This window comes from Euprymna scolopes, chromosome 22 (genome assembly GCF_053919585.1).
Source record: "Euprymna scolopes isolate OS-2025 chromosome 22, ASM5391958v1, whole genome shotgun sequence".
In the NCBI taxonomy this organism is placed as follows: domain Eukaryota; kingdom Metazoa; phylum Mollusca; class Cephalopoda; order Sepiida; family Sepiolidae; genus Euprymna; species Euprymna scolopes.
The window spans coordinates 82,497,781-82,503,865 of record NC_136503.1 but is presented as its reverse complement, the minus strand read 5'-3'; the positions used below and the strand labels follow the sequence as shown (position 1 = coordinate 82,503,865).

The 6,085-nt window shown below is 33.0% G+C and overlaps 1 pseudogene across 1 annotated transcript; it reads left to right on the top strand.

The window, feature by feature from the left end:
• The first annotated feature begins 3,590 nt into the window (after window positions 1-3,590).
• On the top strand, window positions 3,591-5,860 carry LOC145243516 (caspase-7 pseudogene; annotated as a pseudogene). Its single transcript, XR_013862894.1, has one exon. The product of XR_013862894.1 is annotated as a caspase-7 pseudogene (transcript).
• Window positions 5,861-6,085: the final 225 nt, after the last annotated feature.

Here is a 6,085-nt window from a genome sequence, read left to right as displayed (position 1 = left end):
AACAAGGCTTTTTAATATAGATCCACAGAATATTGTGATAAGTGTTTCAGTGCGAACAGGTATGGTATAATAAATTATGGGGTTTATCTATTTTATTTTTACTTTCATCATATTCTGCTTTGGTTTTGATACCCCCGAATTCGAAGCCATCTCTTTACAACCCTTCCTTTTCATAACCTATCATACTTTCATAAATCAGAGTCCATTTTCTGTAGGCTGTTTTTGAACCCAGTCAACGACAAGTACTTTTGCTAGTACATGCAAAAAAAACAACAAAAAGTAATAACAAAAAACTACCTGATCATTTTACGTAATTTTTTTCTTTTTTGACAACTTCGTTCCGTGACAGATACGTGCATCATAATTTTTCTGCAATTTAGTTTTTTAAATTACCAAAACACTCACTAATCGTAGTCGTTATACATTATATATCATGATTGTTGAGCTGGATTAAATCCGACGATATGAAATAAAATGGAGGTGGAAGGACCTGGATACTCAACATTTCGCCCGATTTATGCGGGCTTCTTCAAGAGGGATGGTCATTGACGAGAGAGTCGGAGGATTGGGGTTATATATAATGATGGGGGAGAGCAGCGTGTTTTCCTTATGTAAATTAGATGTCATATATACATGTATATACATTTTATGAGAGAAGAACTAATTAGAGTAAACTAGTGTAGTGGATTACGTCTAAAAGATAAAATATCGTAGAGATTAAAAATTGTGTTTGGAAATATAGCGGTGATAGATTAAATAAATAAAATGACACGATGCATTGACGAGAAGGTCATTCCCAAATGTACCAATAAGATCTTCCAATCCTCCCACCATATTTTCCCTGAACACATTGAGCAGTATCTAAGCGCATCAGCACAAACTCTTAGAAACAAAGCAACTTATTTACGAACTATTGCCAAATCACTAGCAGACGATCTACACATGAACCACTCTATTTCTAAGAATACAACGTCTAAAATTAAACGACGGATTATATCTTTCAACTCTACCCACAACAGAAAACTTAACAGAAAACTATCCAATCTAATCTCCAACAGCAAATGGGGTTCTATTGGACGACCAAAACTCATACAAAATCTTACAAACCGGCCACTATCAAACACCGAGACAGAAGCCTTGGTTTAAAATTTGCAACGGGAATCTATCCAAAGATAACAACCAACACAATCGCTCGAAACTATATACACGAAGATACCGACTTTATGAAAGGTTTCATCCAGGGTATAATATCCACGACCACCGCCCAAACCAGGGATATCACCCTACCAAAACGATACATAAATGCATTATCACACATGGCTAACGACCATAATATTATCGTCTCACCTGCTGACAAAGGTGGGGGGATTGTAATAATGGAAACAACTGAATACAAAAATAAAATACTTCAACTATTACAAGATAAACACACATATGAAAAAACTACCTCCGAAATAATACATAAAGAAATTGACAAATTTAACAAATCTTACAAGAAATTAATACATAATGATAAAATATGGACTACCTATATAGAATACCATCCTAAAATCCCGACCTTATATGGTTTACACATAAAAATAATAATCCAATGCGCCCAATCATCTCTGGCATTGGCAGTGCCACCCATAAGATAGCAAGAGCGATCACAAAACTCCTAACGCCATTATTGGGCACAATTAGCAATTCCCATATAAGAAACTCTGGCGACCTTCTTAATAAGATAAAAAACATAGATATGAAAAATAAAACCATGAATAGTCTCGATATAGAATCTTTATACACCAATATCCCTACCAAGAAATGTCTCAACCTTCTTTCAAAACACTTAAATAAAATAAAAATTAAATTACCTTTGCCGATAGATAATATAATTAAAATTATAAGTATATGCATTGACATGACATATTTCACATTCGATGGACTCTGCTACAAACAAAAATTTGGACTGCCCATGGGTAACCCTCTAAGTGGGGTTTTGGCATGTCTATTTTTAGAATTCATCGAAACCGGACCCATGAAATATAAATTGCCCAAGGGTACCTCCTACTATAGATATATTGATGATATTTTAATTTTTCTCCCTATATCTTCCAAAATAGAGAATATCACTGATAAATTAAACAAGATTGAACCCACTATTAACTATACGTATGAAAGAGAAAATAACAACTCCATACCTTTTCTGGACATCAACATCATAAATAACAATGATCATCTAAGTTTTAAAGTCCATCGGAAAGTCACGAATAAAAATGATTACATACACTTTTACTCTCATCACGATGATAAAGTAAAAAGAGGTATTCTAATAGGATTTTCTTAGGGCCCTGAGAATATGTAGTGAAGAATACATCGTGGAAGAATTTGAGTATATCGAACGTACATTCATGAACTTGCAATACCCTCAACATTTTTTGGCAAATACAAAAAGAAAAGCACTAAAAATTTACCATAACCGAAACCGAGACCATTCCTTAAATAGCCAGACACACAACAGACAATTAACATTACCAACTAATAAAAACAACGACACAATCTATAAGAACCTAAATAAGACAGGCATTCAAATAACAAAACTAAACTCTTTAACAATTAGGAATCTAACACGTAAAATTATAACTAATACCAACATTAACACCAAAGCCGGAATATATTCCATACCCTGCCTTGATTGTGGAAGAATATACGTAGGAGAAACTCAACGTAATTTAAATAAAAGAATGTATGAACACAAAAGAGATGTAAAAAACAACAATACACTCAACGCCATATTTTGTCACACCATGGAAAACGACCACCATTTTGATTTTAACAAAGCAACTTTCCTTAAACACATACATAACAGATCCACACGACGTTTAATTGAGGCAGCTATAATCTCCCATTCCAGCAATATAATTAAGCAAAGAAAAGGTTTTTTCCACGTTGCTCCCTTTCTGTCGAAAATAATTATTAAAGAAAACAACTTAGACACCGGTTAAACGCGAAAAAAAAAAAAAAAAAAAAAAAAAAAAAATTCGTAATTTCACTTAATTTTATTTTTATTTTACTTATTTACTGTATTTTATCATTATCTATTTTTAGACTCCATTTTATCACCTCCTTTTCTTATTTTTAGACACCATCTTTTAAGTTACTGCGCTATTTTATCCCAATTCAATTATTTCTAATTTAAAAAAAAAAAAAAAAAAAAAGATTCTTTCGTAATCTCGTGTCATTTTATTTATTTAATCTATCACCGCTATATTTCCAAACACAATTTTTAATCTCTACGATATTTTATCTTTTAGATGTAATCCACTACACTAGTTTACTCTAATTAGTTCTTCTCTCATAAAATGTATATACATGTATATATGACATCTAATTTACATAAGGAAAACACGTTGCTCTCCCCCATCATTATATATAGCCCCAATCCTCCGACTCTCTCGTCAATGACCATCCCTCTTGAAGAAGCCCGCATAAATCGGGCGAAACGTTGAGTATCCAGGTCCTTCCACCTCCATTTTATTTCATTATATATCATCTAGCGTCGTCTGCTTTGGAGTTATCCCCCTTTGTAATTGCATTATTTTGCTGGTAGGCGTGTTCAGTATAAAACCACTTTCTTAAGGCATATTCGACAACATTTGAGTAAAATCATGGCGTCTTGTCAATCGGAATTCTCTGAAGGTATGTTCATAACAGAACGTAACCAGGAACTAAATCAATTGGATTATAGCATATTGCGTTATAAAATGGACTTTAAAAACCGTGGAAATGCGATAATAATCAACAATAGGATATTTAAGAAGAATAAGCCCAGGTACGGTTCCGAAAAGGATGTCAACCGCATGAATGAGGTTTTGAGAAGTCTCGGCTTCAATGTAATTACTAAACAGGATATGTCAGTGAAAGAAATGAAAAACTTTTTTGACGATATTGGAAAAGCGGATCACAGTGAGAATAGTTGTTTTTTAGCTGTGATCATGTCGCACGGCAGTGACAACGATGAAATTTCAGGCATTGACGGCGATACCGTCACTATCACCAAACTTGTCGAATATTTCCTTCCGGACCGTTGTAAAAGTCTAACTGGAAAACCAAAACTTTTCTTCATCCAGTCTTGTCGAGGCACAAAACTTGACAAAGGTGTCGAAGTACCAGACGTTCTCGTACCGAAGAAGAAAAATAAAACGAAAATTCCATTGTGGGCAGATCTACTGATTTCCTATTCAAATGTACCCGGATATTATTCCTTCCTGAATGACGTGAACGGTTCGTGGTACATTCAATCGTTGGCTGATGTGTTACAACATCATGGAAAAAACAAGGAACTAACAACGTTGCTTACGATGGTTAATGCTAAAGTCGCTCAGGAGTATGAATCAAAATGTGTAGATAAAGCGTTTAATAAAATGAAGGAAATGCCGACCTTTTCGTCTACGTTAACTCGAGAATTTTACTTTTAATTAAAAAAAAAAAAAAAAAAAAATGGGAGCATCTCTTCAATAGCCAACAATCGATTAGCGTTTTTTAAAAACTGAAATGAAAAAAAGAGAAAATGTTCAATCCTACCACTAACTCTAAGTCCCGATGGCAACTATTCACTTATTTTCTCGGTTGGTACAGTTTTTAAGGAGTGCCATGATGTAGACTGTTTTAAGAGAAAGCATTTTTTTTTTAATATATATATATATATATAGGGGGGGGTACCTTTTTTTTCTTTTTTTTTTTACTTTCTTGAGTAAAGCAAAACACATGAACTAAGAAAAAAAAAAAAAACTTAGTACTGATGAAGTTCATCAGTGATGAACAGTCCTGAGTTGAAAATTTAGGTCACGTGATATTTTTGTAAGCATAACATCGTCTGAAATCACTGGGTAATACCGGATATTATTTTATCAATAGATTTTAAGGTACTCCTTGGGCGTTGAGTTACATAGCGACCAGCAGAAAAAATAATAGTCGCTCCCTTAGTCCCCCCCACTCCTAGTCAAGCTTGACGCATGCGCACATAACATTTTTTTTTTTTTTTTTACTGATGTTGCCTGCCGTTGTAACTAAACGATTATTTGTCACTTTTACAAACATTTATTTTGAAAAGTTTTACTCTTTATGAATATTATAAGAAAAAAAAGTTGCTAAACATTTATTAATTTCTCATTTTTACAAATATTTTTTTTAAATGACGACTTTTATCGACTTTCTTTTTTGTTTTTTGTAATAGTAATTACGGATGGGTATGCTGACAACAAATATCAGTTAAATTTTGCAAACCCGAAGTTTATTACAAAAACGTTTTGTTTTCGCACTATTCAACAATTTGTCCATCTGCACATGTAAATTAAAAAATATTTGTAAAAGTGAGAAATTATCAGTAAATGATTTACTTTTATTTTATTTTTACATTAGGTCCACCTCCAAATGTTAAGAACGGCTTTCAGAATAAACACCCTCAACCTCTCCATGTTAACAACGGATTTCGGAATAAACACCATTTGGGGGGGATATTTACAAAATTTAACTGATATTTGTCAACATACCCATCCGCAAATACTATTAAAAAAAAAAAAAAAGTCGTCATTTAAAAAGAAACTTAACATCAAATGTTTGTAAAAGTGAGAAAGTATTAATAAATGTTTAACATTTTGCTTTTAATATTCATAGAGTAAACATTTTTCCAAATAAATGTTTAAATGTGACAAATAATCGTTTAGTTACGGCAACGTCAGTAAATAAAATGTTACGTGCGGGGTGGGGTGGAGGAAGGGAGCGACTATTTTCTGCTGGTCGCCATGTAACTCAATGCCCAAGGAGTACCGATTTTAAAATGGCAAACGGCGGACATTTTATAAAATTACTCCCACCTCTACATTTCACAATTTACACTTTTTTTTTTTTATGTTAATCTCCTCGGTTACAAACTTTACTTTCAGATAAAAAAAAGAAAAACACTTCTGAAATATTTTTTATCACGACTTTTATAGGTTTTCAGCGGCGTAAATTATTTCCTAGACAAATTTATAAAAATTTATTTTTATACATTAGACATTATATACATTTTACACATTAGACCCTACGGCTGAAATACCCCCCC